Source organism: Suricata suricatta, chromosome 10 (genome assembly GCF_006229205.1).
Source record: "Suricata suricatta isolate VVHF042 chromosome 10, meerkat_22Aug2017_6uvM2_HiC, whole genome shotgun sequence".
Taxonomy (NCBI): Eukaryota; Metazoa; Chordata; class Mammalia; order Carnivora; family Herpestidae; genus Suricata; species Suricata suricatta.
The window spans coordinates 120,206,853-120,225,007 of NC_043709.1; positions in this window are offsets into that span (position 1 = coordinate 120,206,853).

Below are 18,155 nucleotides of genomic sequence, written 5' to 3' on the forward strand. Positions count from 1 at the left end.
CTCAAGATAACCTATTTTGCCAGAGCCTCACTAACTAGAGTTTTTATCAGAGTCTAACCAATGCAGGAGAAGGGAAATGCCTAATTCCAGACAACTCTAGCATTTCTAGCTCACCTAAAGAGGAAACAGAACAAAGCGAAACAAGAACCCACAACTGAGAAGCACTTGTAAAGATCACAACCCAGAGGCACAGACTCTCTAAAAGACTGAGACCTAATCTCAGGACTAGAGGATGCATCCCCTTCCCTGAACACCTTACCACCTCATCAGCAGGACTTCTGTATAATAACAGGGGGACAGAACAAAAAGAACTGCATGTCCCATATCTTATTTAAGAAAAAGTCTCCAGGGAAACCCAAAGAAAACAGCAGAGACAAAAACAAGAAAAAGAAATTTTTTGCCTATGATACCTACAGCCACAGTGAGAAGTAAACACAGCCTAACCCCTAGCCACATAACCATAAAACCTCACATTAGAGGCCTATTTACCTTAGTTCCTTTTATACAGTACATCATATCTGGCTTTCAACAAAAAAACAATTTAAGGAGAGAGCATACACCAAAACCAAACTCAGATATGGCAGAGATGTTGGAGTGATCAGACTGGAAATGAAAACAACGATCATTAATGTCCTCAGAGTTCCAATGGAAAAGGTGGGCATGATGCAAGAACATAGTTAATGTAAGCAGAGAGATGGAGACTCAGAGAAAGAATCAAAAGGACATGCTGGAAATCAAAAACACCATAATAGAAATGAAGAATGCCTCTGACAGGCTCATCAATGCACTGGACATGACTGAGGAAAGAAGCAAAGATCTTGACGAAATGTTCATAGAAACTTCCAACACTGAAATGCATTGTGAAAAATAAATGAAAAAGATAGAGCAGAATATCCAAGAACTGGGGACAATTATAAAAGCTGTAACATACACCTAATGGAAATGAGAATGAAAAGAAGAGAGGAAAGAACAGAAGAAATATTTGAAGCAATAATGACCAAGAGTTTCCAAAAATAATGATAGACACCAAACCACAGGCTAAGGAAGCTCAGATAACAGCAAATGGGATAAATACCAAAAACCCACACTTTGGCATATATCCAGACCACAGAAAAATAAAGACAAAGAGAAGACTTTGAAAGATGCCAAAGGGAGAAAAACCTTACTATGCAGGAACAAATATAAGAGTCTCATTCTTTTATTATTATTATTATTATTATTATTATTATTATTATTATTATTACAGCTTCTCTTCAGAAACCATGCAAACAAGAAGAGTGAAGTTAAATGTTTAAAGTTTTTACAGAAAAATTCCATCAATCTAGAATTATGAATCCAGTAAAATTTGGAATATGGTTCCAGTCTCATCAGAATTTCTGTGTCTTGGTGGTGAGGCAGCCTTTGTATACCTCAGGAATTCTGTTATGACCTAGAAAGTGGCTGTACTGATCACTCCTTTTTCTGAGCTTCTACAAAATGAAATTTATACATGTTTGCCCCCCCAAAAATAGCTTCTTAGCTGAACTGAGAGAAAGAGATATGTGTTTCTAGAAGAAACATTTTATGGAATTTGGTACCAACCAACTATTAGTACACATGAGCATCTAACCAGGCTAACTAAGAAAAGAGAAAAGATACAATGTCAGAAACAAAAAGAAGCCTGATCTTTGATCCCATGGATATAAAACAGACAATAAAAAATTATGAATACATGTATGTGCACAATTTGATAATATAGATGAAATGGACCAAAATCTTGAATGATGCATTTTACCAAAACTCATACAAGGAGAAATATGTTACTTACATACAACATCTATGAAAGAAATGGAATTAATAATTAATACCTGTCAAAACAGAAAGTATCAGGCCCAAATCAATTCACAGGTGAATTCTGTCAAAAATTTATGTAAGGAATTATAACTATGCTCTACAATCTCTTCCAGAAAATAGAGGCAGAAGAAATACTTCCTACTTCATTCTATGAAGCCAGCACTGCCCTAATAACAAAAGCAAAGGCATTATGAAAAAGAGAATTATAAACCAATATTTCTCATGAATACAGATATTAAAATCCTCAACAAAATATTAGTAAATTGATTCTAGTCATGTAAAATAAAGAATTAGATCTCACAACTAAGTGGGATTTATGCCAGGTATGCACAGCTGGTTCAACATTTGAAAATCAATGAATGTCAAGACACCCTCACCTGCACCCACTTCAGCTTTAGCCTTCCTGACAGAGTGTCTCCACTGTGTGGAAAGTCCAGGACCTCCAGCCTATACCAGCCATAGGTATAGTCAGCCAGCAAAAGTCACCAAGCACACACAGTCTACGTAGAGGATGACCACACACAAGACCATTCCTTCAAGTTTAGGAGAAGTAGCTGTTCTTTGTAATTCACAGACACAAACACAGAAAGTAAAAAAAAAAATGGCAAGACAGAAGAATATGTTCTGGAAGAAAAAAGAGGACAAAAAATCTCTGAAAAAGAACTAAATGAAACAGAGATTAGCAATATGCCTGATAGGGAATTTAGAGTAATGATCATAAAGACACTCACCAGGCTGGATAGAAGAGTGGAAGAATTCAGTAAGTCTTTTAATAAAGAGCTAGAAAGGATTAAAAAGAAATAATCAGAATGGAAGAATTCAATAACAAATACAAAACACACTAGTAGATACAGGAGAATACATCAGCAATCTGGACAGGGTAATGGAAAGCACTCAAGGTGAACAGCAAAAAGAGAAAAGAATATTTAAAATGAGGGTAGGTTAAGGGATATGTTGGATTACATCAAGTGAGCAAACATTCACAATATAGGAGTCCCAAAGGAAGAGAAGGAAAAGAGAGAAAAAGGGGTAGAAAACTTACCTGTATAAATAATAGCTGATAAACTTCCCTTTCCTAGGGAAGAAAAGAGACATCCAGATTTAAAAAACTCAGAGAGACCCACAGAAGATAAACCTAAGGAGGTCCACACCATGACACAATAATTAAAATGTCAAAGGTTATTTCAAGAAAGAGGGAATTAAAAAAAGTTTTTTAATGTTTATTCATTTTTGAGAGAGAAAGAGAGAGACAGAGCATGAGTGGGGGAGGGGCAGAGAAAGAGGGAGATAGAGAATCTGAAGCAGGCTCCAGGCTCTGAGCCATCAGCACAGACCCTGAGGCAGGGTTTGAACTCATGAACCATGAGATCATGATCTGTGCCGAAGTCAGACACTTAAATGACTGAGCCACCCAGGTGCCAAGACAGAGAATTTAAAAAGCAGCAAGAAAGAAGTTTATAAAAAGTTACCTACCAGGGAAAACCTATAAGGCTATCAGCTGATTTTTCAATAGAAACTTTGCCAGAAAAGAGTGGCATGATGTACTCAATGTACTAAAAGGGAAAAAATTCTACAACCAAGGATACTCTATCTGGCAAGATTATCATTCATATTTGAAGAAGTATCAAGATTTTCTCGGACAAACAAAAGGTAAAGGAGTTTACCACCCCTATATCAGACTTACAAGAAATATTAAAAGGACATCTCTAAGAAGTAGAAAAGAAATGAGCATAATTAGATGTAAGAGAATTATAGTTACAAATATGTAAAATATGACAACATATACATTAAATATGGAGGAGAGAAGAAAAATAGAAAAATTTTTAAGGATTAAAAAAAATTTTTTTAATTTATTTTTGAGAGACAGAGAGAGACAGCGTGAACAGGGGAGGGTCAGAAAGAGAGGGAGACACAGAATCTAGGCTCTGAGCTAGCTGTCAGCACAGAGTCCGATGCGGGGCTCGAACTCATGAACCATGAGATTATGTCCTGAGCTGAAGCCAGACACTCAACCAACTGAGCCACCCAGGAACCCCAGGATGTGTTTTGAACATAGGGATGCCTGAGTGGTTCAGTCCGTTAAGTGTCTGATTTAGGCTCAGATCACGATCTCATGGTAGTGAGATCAAGCCACGCATCAGGCTCTGCTCTGGGTGGAGCCTACTAGGGATTCTTTCTCTCTCCCTCTCTCTCCCTCCCCCACTCTCAAAAATAAGTATGCATTTTGAACTTAAATGAACATCAAATTAGTCTAGACTGGTTTGTACTTAGGAAATTATATATGAACTTCACAGTAACCACAAACCCAAAACCTATAATAGATATACAAAAAAGAAAGAAAGTGAAACATAATCTATAGAAACTCATCAATCACAAAAAGAAGAGAGCAAGAGAAGAAGAAAGGAACAAAGAACTGCAAAAACAACTTAGAAAAAAATAACAAAATAGCAATAACTATATACCTATCAATAACTGATTTAAATGTAAATGGTCTAAATGCTCCAATAAAAAATAGGGTGGTGGAATGGATAAAACACACACACACACACACACACACACACACACACAAGACCTATCTATATGCTACTTGCAAGAGACCTACCTCAGACCTAAAGACACATATAGACTGAAAGTAAAGAAATGGAAAAACATTTACCACACAAATGAAAGTGGAAAAAAAATTAGCTGAAGTAAGAATACTTTTATAAGACAAAATAGACTTTAAAACAAAAACAATAACAAGATACAAAAATGGGCATTACATTATGATAAAGGATTAATCCAACAAGAGATTATAATGATTAAAAATATCTATACACCCAACACTAACGCACCTAAATACATGAAGAAAATATTAATGGACTTAGAGAAACTGATCATAATACAAGTATAGTAGGAAACTTTAACCCCTCACAGTGGATAAATGATCCAGGTGGAAAGTCAATAAAAAAACTTTAAATGACATATTCAATCAGTTGCACATGACGGATGTATACAGAATATTCCATCCAAAACAAACAGAATACATATTTATTTCACATGCACATGGAACATTCTCCATAAGAGATCACATGTTACACCATAAAAAAGGCCTCAATAAATTTAAGATTAAAATTATATCATGCAACTTTTCCAATCAGTTATATGACACTAGAAATAAATCAGAAGGAAAAAACTAGAAAAAATACAAACACGTGGAGGCTAAACAACATTATGCTAAACAACCAAGAGGTCAATGAAGCAATCAAAAGAGAAATAAAAAGGGGCGCCTGGGTGTCTCAGTCAGTGGGGCATCCATCTTTGGCTCAGGTCATAATCTTGCAGTTCACAAGTTTGAGCCCCATGTCGGGCTCCATGCTGACAGCTCAGAGCCTGGAGCTTCCTTCAGATTCTGTGTCTCCCTCTCTCTCTCTGCCCCTTCCCTATTCATGCTTTGTCTCTTTCTCTCTCAATATAAATGAACATTAAAAAAATCTTTTAAACAAAAGAAATAAAAAATATAAGGAGACAAAGGAAAATATAAATATAATACTTCAAAGTCCTTGGGATGCAGCAAAAGCAGTTATAAGAGGGAAATATATAGCAATACTGACCTACCTCAATAAACAAGAAAAAGGTCACATAAAAAGTCTTATCTTATACCCAAAGGAACTAGAAAAAGAATGACAAATAAAGCCCAAAGTGAGTAGAAAGAAGGAAATAATAAAATCAGAATAGAAATAAATGAGATAGAAACTAAAATACCAGTAGAAAAAGTCAATCAAACCAAGAGTTAGTTCTTTGAAAAGATAAAACAAAATTAATAAACTCTTAGCCACACTCACCAAGAAAAATAAATAAATAACTCGAATAAATAAAATCAGAAATGAGAGACACCACAAAAACATGAAGGATTATGAGGAAATACTATGAAAAATTGTATACCAACAAGTCGGACAACCCAGAAGAAATGGGTAAACATAAAACATTTACAAAACCTATCCTATGAGGCAAGCATTATCCTGATACCAAAACCAGACTAAGAGAAGAAGAAAGAAGAAAGAAGAAAGAAGAAAGAAGAAGAAGAAGAAAAAGAAGAAGAAGAAGAAGAAGTGGTAGTAGTAGTAGTAGTAGTAGTAGTAGTAGTAGTAGTGGTGGTGGAGTAGGAGGAGGAGAATTATAAGCCAAAATACATTAAAAGAACTTTCAGGGCGCCTGAATGGCTCAGTTGGTTAAGTGTTGACTTCGGCTCAGGTCATGATCTCACGGTTCTCAGGTTCAAGCCCCATGTCAGGCTCCTCACTCTCAGTACAAAGCCTGCTTCAGATACTCTGCCTCCCACTCTCTGCTCCCCACCCTCTCTTTCTCTCTCAAAAATAAACATTTTTTTTTAAAAAGGAACTTTCACCACCATCCACTGGGATTTATTCCAGCAATGCAAAAATGGTTCAGTATTTGCAAATCAACCAATATGAATACAACAAAGGATAAAAATCATATTAATCATATGATCATCTCAATAGAGGCAGAAAAAGCATTTAACAAAATTCAACATCCATTTATGGTAAAAACTCTAAGAAAATGAGTTTAGAGAGAACATATCTCAATATAATAGAGACCATATATGAAAAACCCACAGTTAACATCATACTCACTACTGAAAAACGGAGAGGTTTTCTCCTAAGATCAGGAACAAGGCAGGAATGTCTGTCCACTCTCAATTTTTATTCAACATAATACTGAAAATCCTACCCATAGCAATCAGACAAGGAAAGGATATAAAACATCCAAACTGAGAAGTGTAAAAATGTCATGATTTGTACATGACATGATACTGTATTTAGAAAATGCTGAAGACAACACCAAAAAACTACTAGGAATAATACATGGATTCAGCAAAGTTGCAGAACACAAAATTAATACCCAGAAATCAATAGTGTTTCTATATACTAGTAACAAAGTAGTAGAAAGAGAAATTAAGAAAAATATTTGACTTACAATTATACCAAAAAGAATAAAATACCTAGGAGTACACTTAACTAAGGAAGTGAAAGACCTGTACTCTGAAAACTATAAAACATTGGTGACAGAAATTGAAGGTAGCATAAACAAATGGAAAGATATCCCATGCTCATAGATTGGAAGAATTAATATAATTAAAGTGCTAATATTGCCCAAAGCAATCTACAGATTCAAGGTAATCCTTTTCAAAATATCAACTGCATTTTTCACAAAATTAAAACAAATAACCTCAAAATTTGTACAGAACCACAAAAGACTGAAAATAACCAAAGCAATCTTGAGAAAGAAGTACAAAGCTAGAAGTATCACAATCCCAGATTTCAAGGTACATTACAAAGCTGTAGTAATCAAAATAGTACAATATTGGCACAAAAACAGACACATTAATGGAACAGAATAGAGTGCCCAGAATTAACCCACACTTATATGGTCAATCAATCTATGACAAAGGAGACCAGAATATACAATGGGGAAAAGACAGTCTCTTCAATAAATGGGGCCGGAAAACTGGACAGCTACATGTAGAAAAATGAAACTGCCTCATTTTCTTATAGCATACACAAAATTAAACTCAAAATAGATTAAGACCTAACATGAGATCCATAAGCCATAAAAATCCTAGAAGAAAGCACAGGCAGCAATTTCTCTGACATCAGCTGTAGCAACATTTTTCTAGATATGCTTCATGAGGTAAGGAAAACAAAAACAAAAATAAACTATTAGGATTATATCAAAATAAAAAGCTTTTGTACAGTGAAGGAAACCATCAACAAAACAACAAGGCAACCTACTGAATGGGAGAAGATATTTGCAAATGATATATCCAATAAGGGTTAATCTTCAAAATATATAAAGAACTTCTACAAATCAACACTAAAAAAAGAAATAATCTGATTTAAAAATGAGCAGAGAGCCTGAACAGACATTTTTCCATAGAAGACATACAGATAGCCAACAGACATACAAAGATTCTCAAAATCACTAATCATCAGGGAAATCCAAATTAAAACCACAATAAGAGATCACCTTATAGCTGTCAGAATGGCTAAATCAAAAACATAAGAAATATCAAGTGTTGGTGAGAATATGGAGAAAAAGAACACTTAAGTGCCATTGGTCACAACATAAATTGGTGCAACCACTGTGAAAACAGTATGGAGGTTCCTCAAAAAGTTAAAAATAAAAATAGTATATAATCTAATAATTTCACTTCTGGGTATTTACCAAAAAATTCCAAAAACAGTAACTTGAAAAGTTATATGCACCTCTATGTTAACTGCAGATTTACAATAGCCAAGATATGGAAGCAAAGCCAGTGTCTATCCATAGACAAGTGGATAAAGATGTGACACATACACAATGGAATATTACTCAGCCATCCAAAGGATGAGATCATGCCATTGATAACAACATGGATGGACCTAGAGGGTTCTACACTAAGTGATATAAGTCAGACTGAGAAAGACAAACACCACATGATTTCACTCATAAGCGGAATCTATCAAAAACCAAATGAGTAAACAAACAAAAAAGCGAATCAGATCTTTAAATACGGAGAACAAACTAATTGATGGTTGCCAGAAGGGTGGAAGGTAGGGGGCTGGGCAAAATGCATGAAAGGGAATGGGAGAGACAGACTTTCAGCTATGGAATGAATAAGTCATTGAGATAAAAGGCACAGCATAAGGAAAACAGTCAATGATGTTGTAATAGTGCTGCATGGTGACAGATGGCAGCTACAGTGGTGGTGAGCATGGCATAATGTATGAACTTGCCAAACCACTAGGTCATATACTTGAAACTAACATTTCAAACATTGTGTGTCAACTACACTCAAATTAAAAGGGAAAAGAAAGAGATATGACCCTATAACCTGAATTAACTCTTCTAGTTTAAATTTTGGTAATTTTTGTTGTTTATTTTAATTCTAGAAACTGGGACATTTCTAAAGGGCTGTGTCTCATCTTGTGCTCAAGCTTGTCTGGGAATTTCATTCAATTTCTTTTTGAGGGGGAGGGGAAAGCATTTCAGCAAAGCAAATAAATGAATGATGTATCAGCCAAAACCTGAAATGTTTGTTTTAGAGTGTTTATATTTTGGATAAAGTCTGTCAAAATAACAAAGAAAAAAGGAAAGAAAATCAATGAATGTAATTCACGGCAACAGGCTAAAAATTCTCATGATCATACCAACAGATGCAGAAAAACATCTGACAAAATTCAATACTCATTTATGATAGAAACACTGAGCAAACTAAGAATAGAGGGAAACTTCTTCAACTTGACAAAGAAGATCTACAAAAATTGATAACTACCATGATACTCAATGGTAAGAAACGGTAAGAAAAGCAGCTTTCCCACTAAGAACAAGAACAAGGAAAGAATGTCTCCTCATCACTCCTTTTTAAAATTGTACTGAAAGTCTTAGTAACGTAATAAGGCAAGGTGGGGAAAGGCCTACAGATTGGGAAAGAAGACATAAAACTGTCTTTGTGTGCAGATGATATGATTGTCTATGTAGAAAATCCAAAAAAAATTGAGCAAAATTTCCTGAAACTAATTAGCACTTATGGTGAAGTTGCAGTCTACAAGGTTAATATATAAAGGTTAATTGCTTTCTATATACCAGAACTAAACAACTGGAATTTGATATTAAAGACATAATACCATTTATATCCACAACAAAAAAAGAAATAGGTATAAATCTAACAAAAAAATGTGTAACACTTATATGAGGAAAACTCTGATGAAAGAAATCAAAGAAGATTTAAATAAATGGAGGGACCATTCATGAATACCAAGGCTCAATATTGTCAAAATACCAATTCTTCTCAACTTGATTTCTAGATTCAATGCAATCCTAATAAAAATTCCAACAAGTTGTTTTGCAAATATTGATAAATTGATTCTAAAGTTTATATGGAGAGACTAAGACCCAGAAAAGCCAACAGAAGATTGAAGGAAAAGGAATTTGGATTTGGAGGACTGATAAGTACCCAACTTCAAGCCTTTCTTTAAAGCCATCATAATCAGACGGCACAGTTTGGGTGAAAGAATAGATACATAGACAAGTGAAACAGAATAAAGAACCCAGAAAGAGACCCAGACAATTACTGTCAGCCGAATTTTGAAACAGGAACAGCGGCAATTCAATGTTTAAAAGACAGTCTGTTCAACAATGATTCTGGAACAGTGGGACATCCACACGCCAACACAGGAATCTCAACGACCTTACATTTTTCACAAAAACCAACTCAGAATGGATCACAGGCCTAAAGGTATAACACAAGGGTATAAAACTCCTAGAAGATAACCTAGAACAACAACTAGGCGACCTTGGGTTTGGTGAGACTTTACAGATACAACACCAAGAAATATAATCCATGAAAGAAAAATTAGGTAAATTGGACTTCGTTAAAATTTAAAACTTCCGCTCAATAAGAGATACTGTTATGAGAATAAAAGACAACTCACAGACTAGGAGGAAGTGTTTGCAAAACACATACATGATGAAGGAACATGTCCAAAATGCATAAAGAACTCTTAAAACTCAACAATAAGAAGACAACCCAATTTAAACATGGTCAAAAATCTGAATAGACATCTTACCAAAGAAGGCATACATATGGAAAATAAGTATTTGAAAAAAATGTCTGACGCTATATGACATTCGGGTATGGCGAGGTAGAACAACAAGGAAATACTATTACACACCTGTTGGAATGACTAAAATCCAGACACTAGCGACAGTAATTCTCATTCATTGCTGCTGAGAAAGCAAAAAGCACAGCCACTCTGGAGAAACAGCTTAGAAGTTTCTTACAAAACTATACTTTTACCACACTCCCTAGCCATTGTGCACACTGGTATGTGCCCAAATGAGCTGAAAACTTATGCCACACAAAAACCTGCATACAGCTATTTATAACAGCTTTATTCATAATCGCCAAAAATTGAAACCAAGCAAGATATCCCTTAGCAGGTAAATGGATAAATAAAATGTGGTACATCCAGACAATGAATATTACTCATGACTAAAAAATGAGCTATTAAGCCATGAAAGAAACGTAAATGCATATTGCGAAGTGAAAGAAGCCAATCTGAAAAGGCTACGTACTATACAATTACAAATATATGACATTCTGGAAAAGGTAAAACTATGGAGAAAGTGAAGTGATGAATAGCTGCCAGGGGCTAGAGAGGAGGATTAACAGATGGAGCACAAAGAATTCTGGGTCAGTGAAACTATTCGCTATGATAATGTAATGGTGGATCCATGCCATTATATATTCATCAAAACTCACAGAATGTTCACATGGAGTAAACCCTAAAGAAACTATGAACTTTAGTTAATAATAATAAGGTATCCATATTGGCTCATTAATTGTAGCAAATATAACACACTGAAAGATGTTAATAATACGCGAAACAGGCAGGGGGTAAAGGATGATTTGGGAACTCTGTACTTTCCAGTTGATTTTTTAATAAATCCAAAACTAGTTTTTAAAAAGTGAGGGGGTAGGTTTAACAGGAGAACAGGAGAAACCTAATGGAGGACCAGAGGGAGGGGAAGAGGGAGAGAGAGTTGGGGAGAGAGAGGGACACAAAACCTGAGAGACTATTGAATACTGAAAAGGAACTGAGGGTTGAAGGGGGAGGGGGAGGGGGGAAAAGAGGTGGTGGTGATGGTGGAGGGCACTTGTGGGGAAGAGCACTGGGTGTTGTATGGAAACCAATTTGACAATAAACTATTAAAAAAAAGAAATAAAAATTTAAAAAGTGAGGGGAGGCCTATTAATTTAGAAAATGAAAGCAAAGGAAGTAACAGTTTTTTAAAAATGTTAAGACATAAGAAAACAGGACCTTATGAAAGAAAACAAGCAGAAATTCAGTCAGCAAAATTTTAAATACCTAATCCACTCAGACTTTAGCCATTCAAATTTTCAGAAACAGAATATTAACCATATTCTGTTTAAAGAAATAAAATAGAAACTTAAGCAATATAAGTGTGTGTGGGGGGTGATATTGTGATTTACAATAAAGAATATATATATTTGGTCTTACTCCCCATTTCTGGCACAGAGCTCCTAAGATTCTTGGAATTTCCTAAATGTTAAGAGTAATAAAGGTGTCTTGCTATTTAAATCAAGTTCCTTCCAACCACGCATGAGTTTATGCTAATAAGGAGACTTTGGAAAGCCTCTAAGGATGAAAGCTGGTTGTCAGGGAAACCAATCAAGTAATTAGAAGGTTGGAACTTTTGGCCTTACCCCTAGACCTCTGGGGAGGGGAGAGAGGCTAGAGATGGCATTCAATCACCAACGGCCAATTATTGATTCAATCATGTCTCTGCAATGAAACCTTCATAAAAACCCAAGAGTGAAAGATTTGGAGAGCTTCCAGGTTGGCAAACCAAAATCCATGCATGTATTGAAAGGGTGGTGTACCCCAAGAACCATGGGACAGAAGCCTCTGTGTTTGGGACCCTTTCAAACTTCCCTTTCTGTATCCCTTCATCTGACTATTCATGTGTATCCTTTAATAGCCTGTGTAATAAATGATTAGTAAGTAAACTGGTTTCCTGAATTCGATGACCCACTCTAGCAAAGTGGTCAAACCCAAGGAGGGGTTGTGAGAACGTTGGCCTGACAGCTCCTCAGTTAGAAGCAAAGGTGATGGCATCAACTTGCAACTGGCACCTAACGTGGGAGGCAGTCTTGTGGGACTGAGCCCTCAACCTACGGTTTCTGCCACTACTCTCTAGGTAGACAGCGTCAAAATTGAGTTAAATGTGTAGGACACATTCTCAGTGTCGGCTGAGAATGGAGTTGCTTGGGGGCCTTTGAAAAAACACACTTTGAAGGGGAGAAGGCTATAAAGAATGACCAAGAAGATCTGAAAAAGAACCATACCACCTCTATACATTAAAAATATAATAAGTGAAGGGGCACCTGGCTGGCTCAGTCAGTAAAGCATGCAACTGTTGCTCTCAGGGTCATGAGTTCAGGCTCCACATTGGGTGTGGAGACTACTTAGAAACATAATAAAATAAGGGGCACCTGGGTTAAGCATCTGACTTTGACTCAGGTCATGATCTCATGGTTCGTTGGTTTGAGCCCTAAGTCCAGCTCTGCACTGAACATGGAACCTGGTTGAGATCCTCTCTCTCCCTTCCCTCCCTCTCTGCCCCTTCCTCCCTCACTCCATCACTCTCTCTCTCAAAATAAAGAAATAGACTTTAAAAAATAGTTATAATAAAAAATACCATGAGTGAAAATTACAACTCACTGGGTTAAGCCTATAGTTAAAGAGAAAATCAGTCAACTTGAAATTATACCTGAATAAATCACTTTAAATGCAGTCCATAAAAACAAAGATATGGAAAATACAAAGGAGAGATTAATAAGCCATGCAATATAAAGGAAGAAAGTATCAAATACATGGAAAATAGAATAAAAATGACTCACAAACATTTTATCAGAGTACCAGAAAGAGACAGTAGAGAAAAGAGTAGAAGCAATACATTAAAAGAAAATGGCTGAGAATTAACAGATGTGGTGAAAGACACCAATCCTCAGATCAAGAAAATCTAATGAACCCCTAATAGGACAGTAACAAAGAAATCTGCCCTTAGACTATGAAACTTCAGAACTCCAATGACAAAGAGAAAAAAAGGCTTAAGAGTAGCCAGAGAAATAAAACTGACCATCCTGAAGGGATTGATAAGTAGATTCACACCTAACTTTTCAACAACAATAATGGAGGCAAAAATGAGTGTGAAATAATATACCAAAGCACTGAGGTGGGTGGGGGGAGCTGTCAATTTAGAATTCTATACACAGCAAAACTGATTTCAACTGAAAAGAAACTGAAAGGAAAGGCAGCCATGAGCAATGCCTCATCCCCTGCTTGGCCTGTAAGATTGGCCTTGATCCCAGAACACGTCCTAAAGACTGCTCATAGTATGTGCTGAGCTTGTTGCCTTGTGGAAGAATACCTTTCCATGTTCTGGGCTTGATGCTCTGAGGCATGTTCCCCACTTTCTGTCTTTTAGACCCCAGGGCGGGGTGTGGGGTCCTTCCACTGCTGTGTGAGGTAGGACAGGTGCAGCTACATGGCCTGAGTGGGCCAGAACTGGTGCACTTTCTCTTCCTCTCTTGTAAATAAACACTGTACCATGTAAGCCTGGTGTGTGTGTTGTCTGTTCTCAGCAACCTCAAATCATGCACTGGTCTCTTCCCTGGGTGGCACCTATTTGCCTGTTAACCGTGGCTTCGTGGCCCAGGCACCCAGTAAATTGTTAAAACATTAATAGAGCAAGATGAAGTTGTTGTTAGAAAAACAAAAACTGACAAGGTTTAATATCAAAACATCCTCACTAACTGAAATTCTAAAGGATATAATTCAGAAGAAAAATGATTAAAGACAGAAAATGCAAGACACAGAAAGACTAATGAGGAAAGATATTTAGAAATATATATGGACAAAGCTAAGAAAACACTGAATGAACACAACCATATTATAATGCTTAATTTTTGAGAGGAAAAATGCTAGGATGAAATATAGGTCAACAACAGACTCTAATATGATAGGTAGTAATCACATTGGAAGCATTTTAAGGTCCTTGTACTATCTGGGAATGGGGTATATTAACTCCAGATTTTGTTGAGTTAAAAGCAGGTAAAAAAAAAAAAAGTGAGGTAACTACTGAAAGAGTACACAGGGGCAACTGGGTGGCTCAGTTGGTTAAGTATCTGACTCTTTATTTTGACTCATGTCATGAACTCATGTTTGTGAGATTGAGCCCTGTGTCAGGCTCTGCACTGGGCATGGAGCCTGCTTGGGATTCTCTCTCCCCCTCTCCCTCTGCCCCTTCCCTGTTTGCACTCGCTCTTCCTTGCTCTCGTGCTCTCTCTCTCTCTCTCTCAGAAAATAAAAAGTATACACAGAGCATATAATTTTCAAAGAAGTAGAGGGGAAAAATAGAATGAGCCAGAAGGAATATAAGCAAGCTTACTCAACCCCCACCCAAAAAAAGCCAGGGAAGGAGAAATAAAACAAAAATCTATCAAAAAGCAAAATGAAACACAGAAATAGAACAAATCAAAAGTACTACAAAAATGAGTCCAAATACAACCAATCACAGCAAATAAAGAGTATAAATTCTGTAATTAAAAGTCCACAAGTATAAAACTAAATTTTTTAAAAATTAGTGTATGATATTTACAAGATAAATTTCTAAATATAAGGCCACAGAAAGATCAACAAAGAATAACAATCAGTGCCCAATTCAACCTTGTTCCTAGTACCATCCTCCAACAAAAGAACTAGAGATCTTTGAAACAGGGGCTCATTCTAGGGCTGAGTTGGGTAATATACCCAACTCTTTGGTTCTAGAACACCCTTAGTGTCAGAAGTTAACAAAGTGCCCCCCACACACATGTGTGCTCACACATATCTCAAACAATAGAAGCCAAATTGATGGGCATATGCCAAAAGGTCATAGGAACCAACTGAAAGAGGTTCCAAGGGTCAAGGCTGAAATAATTTGAGCACTAAAATAAATTAATATTGGATAACCCAAAGCACAGAATGAAGACTCATGAGTCCATACGATTATATAAATTAGTAAGTGGGAAGAAAAAGACAAATCTCCCATACAGAAGAACTCCAAAGAAGGTATGCAGACACTCCTCTTTCAAGGATGTGGAGCAGAACACTGAAGGGTGGGCTGCACACAGTGACTTCGTTCAAAGAGCCCATTTGCCCTACGGCAAAGCACGAGCAGTATAATTTTCCATGTGTGCCATGAAAAACAAAGGTTAAGACTAGCACATCTTTTCAATGATTGCACCTTCTCTTACGTCTACGACAGATACCCAGGATCGGCTTCCTCAACTCCCCCCCTCTCACCTTCTAGGGCACCTTCCTACACTGCTGGGGCTGAAAAGCTACCAAAAAAATAATAAATAACCTACATTTCCTGTTTTCTTGGTGCTAATGTTCTGGGTGCTAATGTTCTTCGTGCTAATATTCTAGATTTCATTGGTGCCACCAAATGAAATACATTTCCTTCATTTTTGATGGCTGCAGAGAAGAGGGGGCCACTGTCGCTATTTCCACTACAAGAAATGTCATGGAAAAATATCATGGAGTCATAGGAGAGCAGGTGCAGTGGCCCAGTCATCACCCTGGTGTCTGTCACCAGCTCTGTGGGGGCCGATCAGCAGCTGGAGCCACTGTAGTGAATTCTAGCTTCAGGGGCACTTCTGAATTCAGGATATTCTATTTTTTTTATTTAAAAAATTTTTTAATGTTTATTTATTTTGAGAGGGAGAGAGAGAGAGAGACAGAGTGCAAGTAGGGGAGGGGCAGAGAGAGAGGGAGAAACAGAATCTGAAGCAGGCTCCAGGCTCTGAGCTGTCAGCACAGAGCCCAATGTGGGGCTCAAACCCACGAACTGTGAGATCATGACCTGAGCTGAAGTCAGACACAACCAACTGAGCCACCCAGGCACCCCTGAATTCAGGATATTCTGACTGCTGATGCTGTCCTTTAATTAAGTCTTATCTATATTTAAGATTTTATATTTTTAGAGTAGTTTTAGGTTTACAATAAAATTGGGAAGACAGTACCGAAATTTCCCATATGCCCCCTCCACACATACCCCCACACACCCCCACTCTACACCCACGCAGAGCCTCTCCCATTATCAATGTCACCTATCACAAGGGTACATTTTCTCACCAAGGATGAATCTACATTGACACGTCATAATCACCCTAAGGCCACAGTTTAGCGTTCACTCTGGCGTTGTACATTTTATGGATTTGGACAAATGTTTAACGATATTTAAATGTGCCCATTATTAGCGTTACATAGAGTAATTTCACTGCCCTAGAAAATCCTCTGTGCTTTGCCTACTATTTCTCCTTGCCCTGACTTTCTCATCCCTCAGTTACTGTCTCCATGCTTTGCCTTTTCCAGAATGTCATGTAGTTGAATCACACAGTATGTAGCCTTTTCAAGTTGGCTTCTTTCACTTAATAATATGCTTTTCAGCTTCTTCCACGGTTTCATGGCTCATTTCTCTTTAGTGCTGAATAATATTTCACTGCCTGGATGTACCATAGTTTATTTACCCATTTACCTATTGGAGGACATATTGGTTTCCTCCAAGTTTAGGCAATTATGAATAAGGCTGCTATAAATAGCTCTGTGCAGGTTTTTGCAGAGAGATAAGTTTTCTACTCCTTTGGGTACATATGTTTTTTAAAATAATAACTTTATGGGTGCCTGGGTGGCTCAGTTGTTTAGGCATCAGACTCTTGATTTCGGCTCAGCTCATGGTCTCACGATTCATGAGTTTGATCCTGCACTGGGCTCTGTGCTAACAGTACACAGCCTGCTTGGCATTCTCTCTCTTATCTCTCTCTGTCTCTACCCTACTCATACTCTCTCTGTCTCAAAAATAAATAAACTTAAAAAAATTTTTTTAATAATAATAAGTTTCGGGACATGTAGCTGGCTCAGTTGGTAGAGCATGCAACTCTTCACCTCAGGGTTGTGAGTTCAAGCCCCAAGTTGGGTGTGGAGCCTACTTAAAATTTTAAAAAATAAGAATTAAAAAAGAAGTTATTTTTCCTTCCTCTGTACCACCTGCTAAATCTAAGGGAAGTGGGAAAAAAAGAGGATACATTTTTTTTATTGGAGCTTCCTTGTTTAGAATTGAGTCTGTTAACATTGAAATCACACCAGGAGAAAAACTTTTAAGTTTGTGTAAATCTGAGTAAGGCATGTCTTATTTCCCCATCAGTCTTCAGTCAGATTGAGAACGAGCTGTAGGCAAAAGACCAATCTCGCCTAACCACTGGCTGGCCCTACTCTTGGTCTCCCTGAACTCTCTCACCCTTTCCTTCCCTTTTCCCAGGCAAAATATTACAGGTTTCTATTTAATTTCGTTCACATCCACCCCCAAGGCATGTGATATTCTCAGGCATTTTCCAAACGGCCTCACCTATGTTCCCACTGGAATACAATGACCCTAACTTCTCCTCTTTCTAGACTGTGCTATTCAATAACCTCTTTATCATTTGGCTGACCGTTTCCTTCTCTGTGATCTCTGACACATTGCATCAGATTTCTTAACTCAGTTGAGAATGTGCCCTTCTTTTACTTATAAAACTTTTACGACATTATTGACCAAAAGAATAAATGCCAAACTTCCCAGCCCAGAATTTTAGGTTCTTTATAAGCTACCCTCAAGAAAACTTATTACTATAAGTAAATATAGTAGATCCTTGATATTAGTTAGGTGTACTT